Here is a 17,547-nt window from a genome sequence, read left to right on the forward strand (position 1 = left end):
TGTGTCAAAGACAGAAGAGCAAAACTTGCATACAAAAAATAACACAGATGTAGAGGTGCTGGCTTTAATCTCTAAAATGTGAGGATTTACTTTTTTGTCATTTAATAATGTAAATAGAAATGTTAGTTGACACAAGTGGCACTTTAGACTGAAAGCCTGTTGATTTTCATATGTTCTGAAATCTGAGGAATTACTGTTTTTCTTTATTTTCATTGTAAATATTTAATGTTAGTTGACAGAAGCACTTTGGGCTCAAAGCCTAAGATAAGATAAGAAGGTTTTATTTGTCACATGCACAGTTATACAGAGTATAATGCCTAATGGTTTCAGTGTTTTTGTTTTCAGTCAAAGTGACACATTTTTATTGCTTTGATCTTAAATATGCAGATTTACTGTTTTCTCATTGTCATGTAAGGTTGTTCATGTAAAAGTTAGCTCACAGAAGCACTGTCTGCTTTAAGCCTTATAGTTAGGGTTTTTTTTAACAAAATGTCCAATGTTTGTTGGTTTCACAGGTATGGATTTGTTTTTGTTTATTTGAGTATGTAAATATAAATATGTTGTCCCAAAGATTTTGCTGGACAGAAGAAGCACTTGGCACTCTTTGAAGCTGGAAAAATGAATTGTTTCTTTTTTTTTACTTTTGAAGTAAAAAATAGATTTGCATATTTATACATTCTTAATTTGTTTAATTATAGAAAAGGAGATTTTAAGGGTCTGTGTACCAATTACACCTTATCTGGAGCAAATCATATCAAACACTGGGGAGATAAATTCAAATTCACTAGCTGGTAACATTTACGTGCATTTAATTGTCTGTTTGACTCAGCAGTAGTGCTTAGGTGTACCCTCCTAGTGGTGCATAGTAATAGCACATCAAATGGCTGAGAACATAATTTACATCAAGTCTTGCATTCGGGTGTTGTCGACTCTGCTGTTTGGTTTGGTAAATTAAGTGCGCCCCCCCCAAGAGAAAACTTCACCGGCCGCCACTGATCCTAATCCTAACAGTTGTGGAGCAAACTGGATGAAGACTTGGTTGCAGTTCATGTCTTCAAAGAGATGCAAAATCAACATTTTAAAGGTTTGAACCATGTTATCTGAGGCACCCAAAGGAATGTTTTTAAGCCTCAATAACGTATTTGTGTACTTTAAGTTGAATGTGGAGGGAGTTCCTTTCTGTAGATTAAATGCGTTGATGAGATGAAATATTTCACTGTTAAAACAGGTTCTGTAGTTTCCATGTTTAATTGTTTGATTTAAAAAGAAATATTAAATCAGTTTGTTATTTATTTGTTAATTGTTTTGATTGCTTCGTAGGTCAACACAAATTTAGCTTCAGCAAAAGTAATTTCATTTATTATTGGTAAATAATTACATTATGTACATTAGATAAGGAACCAGAACAGGATTCAAGAGAACAGGATCTGCCCACCAGGTCTGAGATGAACAAATGGAGACAGATCTTACATTATATGAGGTATAAAAGTTTCTATTTTACTTCAACATAGTTGATGGCACAATTTACCACAACATATTTTATCCAAAGGCTCAATTAACCAGAAGTTGAAACAAGGAAATGGCTTTCAAAATAAAGTTGAAACAAGGAAACTTTATTTTGAAAGCCATATTCCTCGTATCCAAAGACTACACCAGTGTTTCAGCGTTTCACATTAACCCAGACCCACAGTGTGCTTTTTTAACTGTCAGTATGACAGTTCAAACAATAACAACACTACATATTTGCTCCATTGCATTTGTTTACGTTTAAACCAAGTAGTGCTGAGACTGCTGTCAGAATGTGACATCATGGACTTTCTAGAATTCAAACCACATTTAAATCCCAGTGTGGAGTCAGCTCTGGACAGTGTCTTACAGATTTCAGGAGGACAACAGGACTACACTGAAACTAGCAGGACATCGAGATTAGATTCAGCATCAACCTTTCAACAAAATCCAAAGAAGTGAACATTTTTGAGGTAAGTGACTTCACTGTTCTGTTTGATGAAGCAAACACCAGAGGAAACATTCAGAAGGAAGTTTTAAAATCTGTTTTTCTACAACTCTGTCCAGTTTGTAATGAAATCTGTGAGCCAGAACAGGATGTAACACTCAGTTTTGTGCTTGTCGTGTAATTTTTAACATCATTTATTCAAATCTAAGATTTCAGCAGTTCGGTAGGTAAATGATGTGTTCAGGTTTATCTTAACTGGATAACTAAAACCAGCCAGTACTCCTGTAAAGAGATTATTTCAGAGATTATTTCATCTACTTGTCCTGTAGTTGAAACATGAAAAGACGGTGAAAAATTCATGTTTTATCTGTATTAGTTCCTGAGATATTGTCATTTAAACATTACCTCAGATGCCTGTAATATGTAAAAAATGTGCTGGAAGTGGATAAACAGGCTTTAAAAAACATCTCAAATATCTGGATTTGTAAATAAGAAATCCAAAAACATTCAAAAATATTTGTATTTTTAATATATTTAAAATATGTTTTATGCTCGAAAAAATCTCTCCAATGAGACACAGTTGATCAGAAAATGTTCTAACAAATGCAGATAGATGAGAAAAACAACGGCAGTTTGATCATTTAACATGACATTTTCAAAAGTAAACAATGCTGAGAACTTTCTAATTGTTTTTAAATTCATTCTAGAATTCATTTTAAACACAAACTCTGAGTGGACACACCATTTCACTTTATTTTACTGAGTTATTTATTAGTTTATTGAGTAGTTTAGTAAAACCAACCTCAGAGACATCCATATTTCAACAAAATCCAGATAACCAAACTTTTGTGAGGTAAGTAACTCCACTCTTCTGTTTATTGAAGTGAACCCTTTGGAGTTTCTGAGGAAGCATCCATGTAATTTTGCTGCTGTCCAATATGCCTTATAACACAATTCAGAACAGGGTGTAACACTCAGTGCTGTTGTTTTGTGACAATTGGTTCAATATTTAGCAAATTTGATTAAAAACTGAGATCACAACAGTGTGGTAGATTACCAACGGTTTAACAAGACATCCATAGATTATGGCTCTCTTTTGTGTCTGTTTCACTTTCAGTCTTCTGTGACAACATAAAAATGAACATTCAAAGATCATCCTCACCGTCTTCCTCTGATGGGAGAACCAAAGTCCCAAAAGGCTACACGCTGGCGAAAAACCTGGGACATGGAAGCTATGGAACAGTGCTGGAATGTGTGGAAGACAGCACTGAAGAGCACGTGGCTATAAAGATGCCCGAAAAGAACAATCTAGACCGTGAGGTAAGACACTCATATACTCAACATGGGATTTCAGCTGAAGAGTGACACAAAAAGACATTTTTAAAACGATGGCAGTACCACTATAAGATTCTGAGTAGTGCCACTGGTCATCTAATGTACTTCATAGTTGTTGAGAAGAACTGATTGGACTATGTGGCTCAGCAAACATATTATGTCTCCACAGGCGGAAATCTTGGAAAAGCTCATGAGCCACAACTCAGACGAGTCCAACATCATCAAGTACAAGGGAGAAGTCTTTGTAAAAAGTACGCGGCTCCTGGTGTTGGAAAAACTGGACATCACCCTGTGGGACTATGTACATGGATTAAGAGGACCAATGCGACTGGAACACGTCCGTACAGTTATTCAACAGGTATGACCTTCTATTGTCTCCTTATATTTACCTCCTACAGTGGTGCTATAATCAGCATCAGTGGTTCAGGAATCTTTACAACCTCTACTTTTATTGTCATGTGACAGATTTCTTGAACAAACTCCTGATAAATGTTTTTTCTTACAGCTGGCCGTGGCTTTGAATACGACCAAGAGTGCTGGCATAATCCACACTGATGTGAAAATGGATAACATCATGATGGTGGATCGTGTGAAGCAGCCCTTCAAGGTCAAACTTATTGACTTTGGTTTGGCCAAGTACAGGTCTGAGGCCAAAGCAGGAGATCTAGTCCAAATACTTAGATATAGGTATGATAATACTGATAAGTTTTCAACATTGAGAAACCTTTAATTCAGCACTGTCTCCTTACTGTCTACTGTGTCACATCTTCATTTGATGTTTTTTCCACATTCAGAGCTCCAGAAATCATCCTGGGCCTGCCGTATTCAGAGGCCATCGACGTTTGGTCGTTAGGCTGCGTGATGGCCAGGATGGTGGCTCGTATTGCTCTCTTCGGAACACACTCAGAATACTGGATAGTGAGTAAATTACTGTAGCTGAAACGCATTAGAAGCCGTCGCACGATTAGCTTCAGGTCTAACGTGGTGTTGTGTTCTGTCTGCAGCTCCGACAAATGATCAGTCTGCTGGGTCCGCCACCGCAACACCTCATCGAAGCTGGTCCGAGATCACGATTGTTTTTTAAGGAAATAAGTGGTGGTGTGTGGCGGGTGAAGGTACGATACTCCTACTGTGATTTTACCACTGACCTCTACTCACTCAATAAGATGAAGGCTTTAGTAAGCATCTTTGTTTTCTTCTTTCAGACACCAGGAGAGCATTTTGGGATCTTGGCCATGTACGCCATCCCCACACATCACAGGTTCGGCTCTCTGGATGAAATGAAGAGGGTAGGTAGTTTAGGAAGCAGCAGCTAGTTGCTGAAGAGTGACGTTCATTTATTGTATTCATATTTCAGGTTGAAGGTGACTTGACCACTGTTGTACTTTCCAAACGTTTTCTGCACCAGGTGTATTCTGAGCCGGACAACCCAGCAGAGGCTGATGAGAGGAGGGAGTGTATCGAGCTGTTGAAGGCGATGGTTCAGTGGGATGAGAAGGACAGAATCACCCCCAGTGGTATCCTCAACCATCCTTTTATCACTAAAAGCTACCTCAACAGCAGCTCCCCCATCAGCAGTTGGTAAGTGTGCTTCTATTTACTTTGTACACGGGTTGTGAGGTATTAACAGCCCAGCAAGTGACAAAACACTGATATGGACTTTTGCTGATTTCCATGTTTACATTCTCTGCTTGTCGGATGTAAACCCAACAGTGTGTGTTTCCTTTTTTTAGCGATGAACCTAAACCCTCCACCAGCGTGTTCATCATGGTTAAGCCTGCAGACCCTGAAAACAGAACTGACCTGACAGGCTTGCCTGATGAGGACAAAGACCGGGAGCACAAGAAGAGCAGCAAGGATGAGCACAGTGAGGATAGTGTTGATTCTAAAGCTGCTAAAGACATTGAGGACGGTGAAAACGGTGACACCAACAACGTTAGCAAAGATGATCAGTTCAGGAAGGTCGAGCAGAACCATCAGTACACTGAAGACAGCGAGAAGGAGCAAAGCAAGAAGAAAAAGAAGAAGAAGAACTGCTTCCAACGCATCTTGTCTCGGATGAAGAAGACGTTCTGCTGCTGCTGTGTGTCTGATGTGATGGACTGAGCAGCACCAATGGCCTGCAGTCACATTTCAGTCTCACAGGTCTGACCTCAGTATCCTTCTCTGGGTTTATTGTTCTCTTGTGTTTTGATCTGTTTTCTCTCTAATATCCTGCTCTCTCTCTCCTTTACCCTCACTCCAACCGGTGCAGGCAGAAGGCCGCCCTCTCAGAGCCTGGTTCTGCCGGAGGTTTCTTCCCATTTCAAGTGAGTTGTTCCTCCCAAGTGTCCCAAGTGCTTGCTCAGACGGGAATCCAAAGGATTTGTTGGGATTCTGTCTGTAATTAATTTTAAATGGACTAGTCCTCATTTTATCATGTAAAGTGACTTGAGACATCTGTTATGAACTGACAGTATGTAAATTAGGACAGTAGTGTTAAATATTATGTACTTAAATAGTGCAAAGCACAAATAGATCAGAAGAATAATTATACATATATAATATTATTTTATTAAAAAATGCAAGTATGTTATTTGTAAATATAATATGCAGGCTACACAATACACAGTTTGTGTATTGTGTACGTGTAAAGTCAGACAGAAGGCTTACTCCAAATAACATAACTCACTTGCTAACAGAGTTCAATTCAAAAAGCTAAAATGATTTATTATTATTATTATTAATAATAATAATACATTTTATTTGTAATGCACTTTTCATTTAAGCAAAATCTCAAAGTGCTACATTAAAGATATAAAAGGATTTTAAAAAAGTAATAAAAGAACAATCATAAAAATACTTAGATTTAAAACACATGGACCAAAAAAATCTAAAAATAAATCAAAGGGAGGGCTGCTCAGCGGCGTAGTGGTTAGCACTTTCGCCTTGCAGCAAGAAGATCGCTGGTTCAAATCCCAGGGTGAGCCTGAGATCTTTCTGCATGGAGTTTGCATGTTCTCCCTGTGCATGCGTGGGTTTTCTCCGGGTACTCCGGCTTCCTCCCACAGTCCAAAAATATGCTGAGGTTAATTGATTACTCTAAATTGCCCGTAGGTGTGAATGCGAGTGCGATTGTTCGTCTGTATATGTAGCCCTGCGACAGACTGGCGACCTGTCCTGGGTGTCCCCTGCCTTCACCCGAGTCAGCTGGGATAGGCTCCCACAACCCTAATGAGGATAAAGCGGTGTATTGAGGATGGATGGATGGATGAAATCAAAGGGAAATGACACGTGCTTCTCTTTAGCATAGATAGTGCGAAAGTATATTCAAAAAACATTTTGTCTCAAGTCAACTTTTAAAATGTTGATTACAGGGCAGATATGACTAATTTATTTTCTGATTTTTACCACGTATTCTCGCAGGTGATTGGCCGTGATGAAGAGACGTCACATTGTACAGAACGGTGTTATGGAGCTGACATTATGGAGCTGCGGTTTCTGGCCTCACCTACCTTAAAGTTCTATCTACTGTCCTGTTCTCTCTCTCCTTTACCCTCACCCCAACCGGTCGAGGCAGATGGCCGCCCTGTCTGAGCCTGGTTCTGCCGGAGGGTTCTTCCTGAAAAAGGGAGTTTTACCTCCCCACTGTCGCCAAGTGCTTGCTCAGACGGGAATCCAAAGGAAATTTTGGATTTGTTGGGTTTCTCTCTATAATTTTGTCTTTATTTTTCTCATTGAAATGTCTTGACATGACACATTTGAACTGTAAATAAAATTTATTGAAACTGAATTGAAAGCTTCACCCAAAAAGTGTCTGGATTTTGGTCACATGGTTGTTGCTCAAACTGGCCTGAGTCAGTCATGGCTTCTCAGTTGCCGTGCAGAGCAGAGAATCTTTTGGGTTTTTTTTTTTTTTAAAAACGTTCATTATTTTTGGTGAATTTTTGAATTTGACATTTTAAATAAAGTGACTACAATGAAATCTAAAAATTTGAAGCTTATTTTCAATATTTTTTCTCAGTGTAACCACACAAAACTGATGGTATTTATTACAAACAGTCGGAAAGCTGAACCATTCTTTCCATTTTTACAGTTTGTGGCTCTAAAAAAACATTTGTATTTTGGAAATTTTTTTTCAAAGAAAGCATGCCTTTTAAGCACAGTAGTGTTAAGAGGGTTAGAAGTGACAAACATATCTCATTGCACACTGTAAAAACTGTTGCTTAGATCCTACTCAAAAAAATGTTTAAACATTTTCCAAGCATTTTTCAGTAGTTTAGTGAACTTCTCTCTTTTTTGATTTAGGAAAACTCAAAAATTTGTATTTCACTAAGTTAAAAGTTTTGAGTATAGCCTTGAAGAAAAAGCAAAAAAGTTGAGTTGAACCAACTTAAAAAAAACAGTCAGTTGTTAATGACATCATACTTAATAAATTAAAGTAAGATGATGTCATACACTCAATCTTATTGATTTAAAAAAATATATTTTGCATGTTTTGAAAGTCTAAATTACTTTATAAAATTAGTATGAAAAAACAATAAAATCTGGTACATTGAAGAAAGACAAGTATTTGTGTCCAATATTTATTAATCAAAAGCATTTTCTTCAGCTTCACAGTTCTTAACTGTTTAAATGCAATTTCCGGTTTAAAAGCTAAAATAGATCAAAGTAAACTGTGACCTGGGGCCTATTTCACAAAGCAGGTTTAACAAACTGAGTTTAATCCTCAACTCTGATTTGATCTACTCTGAGACAGGAAACTCTGAGTTTTCGGTTTCACAACGGCTGATTTGAGTTGGTTTAATCAACTCGGAGTAGTTTCACTCGGAGTTAAGCGCGTGCACCGCAACTCTGAAAAGACAGCATCAATAGAGCCCCGATTCGACGAGTCACCATGGCAACGGGAAAGCGAAAGGCTTCGTTTTTGAACTGGACATTTTTAACGCGCTCATATGGCGAGTTTGAACACGTTTTAAGAAAGAAGTGCAACACCGCTGCAGCTGCAAAACAGAGGGAGACGGCTTTGAGAACACTGCTGCCCGGATCAATGCGTAAGTTTAAATGTAGTCCTTTGTAATCATAATAATATTACAGGGAAAAACTGTCTGAATGGTAGAATATTAAGTTAGTTCATTTAGGTGAAATCCCACGTGGGAGAAGCGCACGTGGCAGCAGCTTAAGATGAAATATAAAAACATTGTTCAAACAGGTCAGACCTCGGCATTATTTCATGGAGGTACTTCATGTTGATCATGTTTTACATTGTAAAGCAGCCTGTGGCGACGGGCGTGGGAGAGCTCAGCTGCAGGGGAGAGAGGTGTGGAGGAGTGCGTGGAAGCAGCGTCAAGGTAATTGGCACAGGTGGTAATAATTGGCTGACCTGATTACCTCCGCAGTAGCAGTCTGGAGCGGAGCATAAAAGACGGGTGGGCAGAGAAGAGACGGACGAGAGGAGGAACGGAGACAGAACACGAGCTGCTGTGGAGTGAGAGACAGTTGCGGCTGCTTACAGGCGAGCTGCTGTGGAGTGAGAGACAGTGGAGATTGCTTAAGGTGAGCTGCTGTGGAGTGGGAGACGAGGAGTGCTGCCTCACGGGATCTGATAGAGGCAGGGAGTATTCACCGGACAAGGTCTGGTAAGGTGCCGAGAGAGAGACTGTGTGGGTATGGAAGTGGGTGTGAAATAAACTGTGTTACTCCGACAATCTGACGTGGTGTGTATTGAGTGGACCCGCGGACAGCAGACTTGTCACATTGGTGCCCAACCGGCACTCAATACACTGTGATGTCTACGCCTCCAGCGGAGCCGGTGCAGCCCGTGGCTGCGCTGGCCCAGATGCTCTGGGACTTGGCGGCGATTCACGCCGAACAGGCGGTGGCGAATCGGGAGCACCTTGAGGCGCTGCACCAGCAGATGGAGAGGCAGACCCGTGTCTTGGAGCAGCTGCTGTCTCAACCAGGAGGATCGCCGGGCTCCTCCTCCTCCATCTCCGGGCTGTCTCTGCAGAAGATGACGGCGGCAGATGACCCGCAGTCGCTTCTGGACATATTTCAGGCCACGGCGGTGGCGTGTGGATGGCCGAAGGCAGAGTGGGCGGTGCGGCTGCCTCCCCTACTGACGGGGGAGGCCCAGACGGCGGCGATCAGCCTGCCAGCAGCGGCCCAGAGGAACTTTGCTGACATCAGGAAGGCGGTGCTGGACAGGACGGGCCTCTCGCCTGAGGACCACAGGCGCCGTTTCCGGGGCGCTCGGCTGGGGGCGGGCGACCGCCAGTTTGTTTTTGCTCAGCAGGTGAAGGATGCGGTGACCAGGTGGCTGCTGCTGGGGGAGACTGCGGGGGAGAGTCGGCTGTTGAAGATCGTGGTGGAGCAGTTCATCAAGGGGTTGCCAGGGGAGACGAGCAACTGGGTGAGGTGTCATCGCCCGGCGGATCTGGGGGCAGTGGTGACGCTGGCCGACGATCATCTGGCGGTCCAGTCAAGGGGCCAAGGACTGGCGCCTCCGGCGATGCGACCGACACCAGCGCCATGCAGGAAAACCCTGGCTCCGCTGACAACGGCGCCACGTGCACCGACGTCTCCGGTTCCGGCGCCCCGTACTAACCTCGCCTTTGCTTCCCCTCCCCACCAGGCTCCGGCTGCTACTGACGCTGTTTCCAACCCACCGGGGGCTCCTCAAACGTCAGGACAGGAGTGCTGGCAGTGTGGGCAGCCTGGCCACTTCTGATGAGAGTGTTCGCTCATGGAGGTCGGCCAGGTGTGGTTCGGGTTGCCGGCGTGCCAGCACCCTCCCCCGGTCCAGGAGGGACATACAGCGTTCCAGTAAGGATCCAGGGGGGTGTACATCGGGCTATGGTGGATTCGGGCTGTGGACAGTCCCTGATTCACCAAAACCTGGTTTGACCCAGGGCATTGGTGGAGGCATCCTGGGTGAGGATAAGGTGTGTGCATGGGGATGTTCACAAATATCCTATAGTGCCAGTGGAAATTAGATTCAAGGGAAAAAAGCATATTATAAAGGCCGCAGTTAGCTCCCGCCTTACGCACTCCCTTATTTTGGGCACGGATTGGCCTGGGTTCCAGCGGGCAGTGAGGAAATGTGTGGGAGTGCATTCACGAGAGGTAGGGACGTGTGATATGTGTGCTGTGCTCAGTGGTGATGAGAGGTTGTCCGACACTGCAGACGGGGAGGGGGATTCTGAGGGGCCTCGTCAAGAGGCTCCGTGGGTTCCTGTCCTACACCCCATGGAAGATTTTCCTCTGGAACAGTCTCGAGATGATACTCTGCGCTCAGCTTTCGACCAAGTGATAAAGATTGATGGTCAGTTGGTGCCCCTGGGCACAGCACTTGCATATCCACATTTTTCATTGATCCGAGACAGATTATACAGAGTGACTCGTGTCACTGGGGCAGCTTTCACGGGAGAATTTGCTCAAGGCCCAGGAACGGCAACAACACCTGTACAACAGAGGGGCAAAACTCGGACAATTTTCACCGGGAGACAAAGTGCTTGTATTACTTCCGTCTTCTAGCTCGAAATTACTCGCCAAGTGGCAAGGACCCTTCGTGGTCACACGACAAGTAGGGGAGGTGGATTATGAGGTGGCACGCTCTGACAGGGGAGAAGCAGCACAGATTTACCACCTCAACCTCCTAAAAGCATAGAGAGAGGCGGAGTCGGCTTCTTTGGTGACTGTGGTTGAAGAGAGGGATGAGTTAGGGCCTGAGGTTCCAAAGCTGGGCAGTTCCACCTCACTCCCCTTTGAAAACCACCTCTCGCAGTCCCAAAAAGCCGACATTGCCATGTTGCAGGAGCGGTTTGCTGCTACTCTGTGTTTTCTCCCCTGCCAGGGTGTACAGACCTCATACAGCACCACATCGAGACCCCCCGAGGCGTGAGGGTTTTTTCACGACCTTACAGGCTGCCTGAACATAAGAGAAAACTGGTTCAGAAGGAATTGAAAGCAATGCTAGTGATGGGAGTGATAGAAGAGTCCAACAGCGCCTGGTGTAGCCCCATTGTTCTGGTTGTCAAGAAGGCTGGGTCTATACGGTTCTGTGTGGACTACCGCAGGGTGAATGACATGTCACGGTTTGATGCCTATCCAATGCCCAGGGTCGACAAGCTCCTGGATTGGCAGGGCACTGTGCGTTTTTTCACCACACTGGATTTGACCAAGGGCTACTGGCAGATTCCCCTGTCACCGGAGTCCAGGGAAAAAACGGCCTTCTCCACTCCATACCAATTCGTGACACTTCCGTTCGGGTAGTTCGGAGCCACGTTCCAGCGTCTCACGGACAAGGCGCTGCGGCCACATGCAGCATATGCGGCCGCCTACCTGGATGATGTTATCATCCATAGTAACAGCTGGGCGGAGCATGTGCGGCTGGTGGCCGCGGTGCTGGAGTCCTTGAGACAGGTGGGGCTGACGGCCAACCCGAAGAAGTGCACGGTTGGACGGAGGGAGGTACCTGGGTCACCACTTGTGCGGCGGGCAGGTGCGCCCACAGGTGGACAAGACAGCAGCAATCGCAGCCTGTCCGCGGCCCAAGTCCAAAAAAGAGGTACGGCGGTTCCTGGGGCTGGCGGGCTACTGTCAGTGGTTCATCCCTAAATTCTCGGACCTGGCCAGCCCCTTGACCGAACTGACTCGGAAGAGTGCCTCAGATCGGATCCAGTGGACGGAGCAGTGCCAGCGGGCGTTTGAGAGGATAAAACAGGCCCTCTGTGGGGAGCCGCTCCTCTACACACCTAACTTCTCTCTCCCTTTTAACCTGCAGACTGATGCGTTGAACAGAGGGCTGGGGGCCATTTTGTCCCAGCAGGTGCGGGATGTTGACCACCCAGTAGTATACATCAGCCATAAGTTTTCTGAGAGGGAGGCTCGCTACAGCACAGTGGAGAAGGAGTGCCTGGCAATCAGGTGGGCGGTCGGGGACCCGCGCTACTACCTCCTGGGACGCCCATTCACCCTCTGTTCGAACCACGCCCCTCTCCAATGGCTCCATCGCATGAAGGATACCAACGCCCGAACCACACGGTGGTAACTGGCTCTATAGCCTTTTAAGTTCACAGTGATTCATAGGCCGGGGGCGCAGATGGCCATGGCTGACTTCCTCTCCTGCTCCTCGGAGCCGGTGGGGGGAGTTGATTAGGCCGGATGGCTCCCCGGCCTAAGTCGGGCGGTGGGGATATGTGGCGACGGGCGTGGGAGAGCTCAGCTGCAGGGGAGAGAGGTGCGGAGGAGTGCGTGGAAGCATCATCAAGGTAATTGGCACAGGTGGTAATAATTGGCTGACCTGATTACCTCCGCAGTAGCAGTCTGCATAAAAGATGGGTGGACAGAGAAGAGACGGACGAGAGGAGGAACGGAGACAGAACACGAGCTGCTGTGGAGTGAGAGACAGTTGAGGCTGCTTACGGGCGAGCTGCTGTGGAGTGAGAGACCGTGGAGGTTGCTTACCGTTGAGTTGCTGTGGAGTGGGAGACGAGGAGCGCTGCCTCTGGGGATCTGACAGAGGCAGGGAGTATTCACCGGACGAGGTCTGGTGAGGTGCCGAGAGAGACTGTGTGGGTACGGAAGTGGGTGTGAAATACCGTCACACACGCGCAACGGTACCGTTACGTGCGTGCGGCGGCGGCGCGTTCAAAATACTGTTACACTGTACATGATGTTATGCTTTGTGCACAAACTGTTAAAACTAAATATAAATCATGCATGTACTCTGTATATACTGATATACATGTACTGTGCAGCAATGTGCAAGTATTCTGATTTATTACTCTATTAACTGACTGTTTCCCTCCAGGAGACTGTGCAGAACCAGAACCTCTGGACTCCAGCTGCCTCTCAGTGAACATCAGCTTTTACTAGAACTCTTATTCCATGTCAGAAATTTAACTTTTACATTTATACAGTCTGATGTCCTCACCTTCTCCTCAGTTATAATACTTATTTTTAACTTTCACTACTACTGCTACCAGTACTATTAATACTACTTTAAATGTACCACTCCTCTCTCAGTAACCCACTTTACACAGACACCGTAAATGCTGCTGTTTATGCGTTTATATCGTTGTACTTTCTTTTCTGATTTACTTGTAGTTCTTAGTTTATTTCTCCGATTACTGCACTCAGAGCTGAGACTCACCAGAGTCACATTTGTCATTTTTGTGTAAAACTGGGCCTGTAGAGTTGATTCTGATTTCATTAATTTCTTTCTTCTATTATTCTATTTCTTCTTTCTTCTATTTCATGCAGTGTTTTTGATTTATTCCTGCTGGAACCAGAACTGGGACCTGTCCAACATGTTCTACGCTGACCTTCAGACCTCAGGATCCAGCTGATAGATCCTGATGATCAGGCTGACCTCTGTGTTAACATGTTTTACTAAGCTGCTAAAGATGCAGAGTTTTTTTTCCCCATTCATGATCATGTCAGACAGAAGAACCAAACAACAAACTGTCATCAATCAGAATCTGTCTTCAGCCTTCAACATCTGAACTGAAAGGCCAACAGGCTGGTTTTAATCCAGAAGGTTCCAGCAGCTTCATGGAGATCTTTATACTGGGACACAACCAGAAGGAATGCAGTGATATCAACAAGAATTCAACTACTGGATGCATCAGTGATTTCTGGATGTTCTGATGGACCCAGCAGAACATCTGCTTGAAGTGCTTCATAGTAAATACACATAAAATCAGTTCTAATAATAAAGCACAGCATATTTTGACACCAGCAATTTAATTAAAGCAGAAGAAGACAGATCAATAGATCAGTGATCAGGTTTTTAGCTGCACATGAACTGATCCTGATCAGAAAGTATACAAGTATTAATATTAATAATAATATTAATGTCATGTGGTGCATTAAGATGTAATCAGACGCTGAATTAAAGTGTTTAATAGCTTTAATCCATCTGGTTTAAACAATACAGTGTTTATGTATATTATTGTACGTTGGCACGTTAATAAAAGTGTAATTAATATTAATTTATTAATGCCACTGGGATTTTTAACATTTTTGCATCTTTACTCCATTAATTCATCACAGCGGGTTAAAAACACAGCAGGAAAGTCATTCTGACTGTTGTCTGTCATAAACTTTGATTCTGCGCCGTTATTTCCTTTAAAAGAGAGAAATAAATGAGTTTAAACGGGTAAAGTAGCGTCAGCGGGCCGATTTGAACTGCTGCGGTGGTGTTAGGGAAATCCCGAGTCATGTGACCAAATTGGAACAATCGGGGCTCTCCCATTGGTTGCCAAAAACTCGACAGAAGAATTCGGAACAAGCGAGCGACGTGATTGGCCAAGCGACCGCAGCATTCAGCACAAGCAGGAAGCGGTGCAGACGGCACCATGACAGAGGAGAGGAGGACCGGGGGCCAGGGGGGAAATTGGAACAAAGAAAATTGGGAATTCATAGGCACAACCCAGTCCGTCTCCACTTATGTTAAGTGTATTGGATCAGGTGTAGTTTTCAATTGCTCCCCGGTCATTGAATGCAGCTGGGCTGGGAGCAATCATCTTATTGCACCTTGATTACTGGGCAGCGTCGCCAAGTTATATCTGGGAGAGGGTGGTGAGTTTTGCATATGCATCCTCACCTCTTGCAAACATCATTTTGATGGACTGAGTTGACATAATGTTGCATCAACTTAATATTGTCTGTAATTTGGACTCAATTTTCCACATTAGTTCATTTCAAACTGAATTCAGGTTGAGGTAACTGAATGAAATTGGCTAAATAACAGCATTTTTCTTCATCTGTCAGGTCCCCTGTACCACTTTCTATAACTATTTTTAAATGTCAAAATACACATAAATAGAAAATACAAACATTTATTTCATACATGAACACTTCATTGTTCAGTGTGCGAATGTAAAGTAAAAATGTTGGTGGTTTAGTGAGAAAGATGTTAACTTTCCTCTCATCGCTATAAACAGAAACAGGTCTCGTGTTTTGTGGGCAGCAGTTACCTAAGTTGTGGAGCCTGTCAGAGTTAAAAGGGTTCTGATCATCCAGGGCCAGGATGGAAAAACAGAACTCTGTGCCAATGTGTTCTAAGGAAATGATGTCAACATTACAGATAAGCAACTTGCTACTTCAGATGTTATCTACATTTATTTTAGGTTGTATCATTTTTATCTGTTGACATCATCTGTTGTCATGAACAAGAAACATCACTTTAGATTTGATCATTGTGGACAGCTTGGTGCACATTTAAACAATAGTTAGTATAGGAAAATGAAGGAATGAAATTGTTAGGATTTTGGGGGGGGGGGGGGGGGGGGGGGGGTGGAGAACCCAAGCACAGGCAAAAGGAGGTAATGAAAAAAGGTTTTATTTAACAAAACTCCAAAACGCAACTACAGCGACTAGATCTGGGACCGCAGGGCAAAAACCTAATTAACTAAGGTTATGGTGCTACAAGGCTCAATACCATCAAAGCAGAGGGGAAGTACTCACACAACAGACGACTCAAACAAAGGAGCAAACACAAACGGAGGTAATCCAAGGGGAAAATCCATGAAAGGGAAAAAGCAGCAAGGGTCCAAAAACATGCATAGTCCAGGTGGGAAACAGAGGCTGTGGCAGCATGTGGAGATGGAAAACAATGAACCGGCAAATGCAGAGGGGAAATAAAGGGCTTAAATGGCTGAGGGAACAGGTGAGTGAAATTGACTGATGAACTGCAGCTGAAGCCAATTGAGGGCAATCAGCTGGCAGATCAGGAGAGAGAGACAAGAGGGAAGGACAACAGACAGAGGGAGACAGAAACCCGCAAGCCAAAAGACCCACAGAAGGGCAATAATGAGGAAGGGAAGGAGAATGGAGGAAAAGTGGGAAATGACAAAAGGGCTGGGGCAGATCCTAACAGAAATATAACTTGGTTATTTATGTCAAAAGAAACCCATGTACAGCAACTTTAAAAAGTCTGTCAGAATTTGATTGCTGTGTAAATATTTCTTTACATGTAGTTGATTAATTCACATACATTGACTGAATGAACCAAAAGTCTCCAGTTATACCACACAAAGATTATTTTAATGTCTCAAAAATAAATAACGGCGTTCATGTTAATAGAACAAGTAATGCAGGTATTTTATTGGATTTTGAACAAACAATATATAAAATATTTAGTCTACATGTGCTACTACATGAAAAGAATCAGTACTAATATAAACGTCATAAGAGCAGAAGGAGATCACAGAGATGCTTGCATGATTTGGAAAAACGTGACATACATTATTATGACAACAATATAAGGGTAGTTTAATGAAAAATAATTCTGAATTTTACAATTGTTTTCTTTTATTTTTAAAACTGCAAAGAAAAGTCTGTGAATGTACAGACATTCTCTATAAATTAACAAGCAAACAAATAGTTTTTTGTGTTATTACAACAATCCCAAACTCCATTTATTTGTGCTTCTCTCTCTTTTAAAAATAATTTATATTTTTAAAAAATATATTGCTTCATTTATATAGTATTTTTTCCTGCTTTCTTAACTTCTGTTTTATATTTGGTCATACTTTTAAATTCAAACTTTGCTTCTTTCCTTACATCCAACATAATGCATAAACTTTTTTGGATTTTTAAAAAAAGCAAATAAGCGTTGTGATAGAGTCCCCCACCCCCACCCCCCCACCCCACAAAAAAAAAAAATCAATCTAGAGCAGGTGTTAACTGTTGTGGAAAGCTTACTAATGGTAAAGTCACAAAAATGTCCCTCAGACCTAAGTTCACAGATTTATAAATTTTATGGCCTCACATAAAAAATGTACAGTAGAGTGAAAATAAAAGAGCAGCTCACAATGCCCCTGAAATCAGGCCAACAACTGCTGGTATGTGGTTTAATCTTTAACTAGAGCCTGTCTCTTCTTGCAACCTACCTAAATACATGGTGGTGATGTTGTGTAATAAATTGCTCTACTGCTGTTACAAATTTAGAGCTGTGTGTGTTTGAATCTGATGTAATGTCAGAGTGACCTGTGCTGCGCTTATGAACTTGGTGTTTGAATCTGATGCACTGTCAGCGTGACCTGTATTGCACTTATGCACCTGGCAAGTACCTAGTTGTACCTGAAAACAACGAAGTTAAAAATAAAGAAGGCATGGGACTGTGCTGACATGAAGCCAAAGGGAGGGTCTCTCCCTTTGAGGGATTGCCAGCTCAGTCTTATTATTTTTTGGAAAGTTAGGGATGTTCCAGACACCATTAAAAATTAACCCTATGTATTAACTGTGTAAAATGAAAGCTGGCACAGTAA

Source organism: Acanthochromis polyacanthus, chromosome 6 (genome assembly GCF_021347895.1).
Source record: "Acanthochromis polyacanthus isolate Apoly-LR-REF ecotype Palm Island chromosome 6, KAUST_Apoly_ChrSc, whole genome shotgun sequence".
Classification (NCBI taxonomy): Eukaryota; Metazoa; Chordata; class Actinopteri; family Pomacentridae; genus Acanthochromis; species Acanthochromis polyacanthus.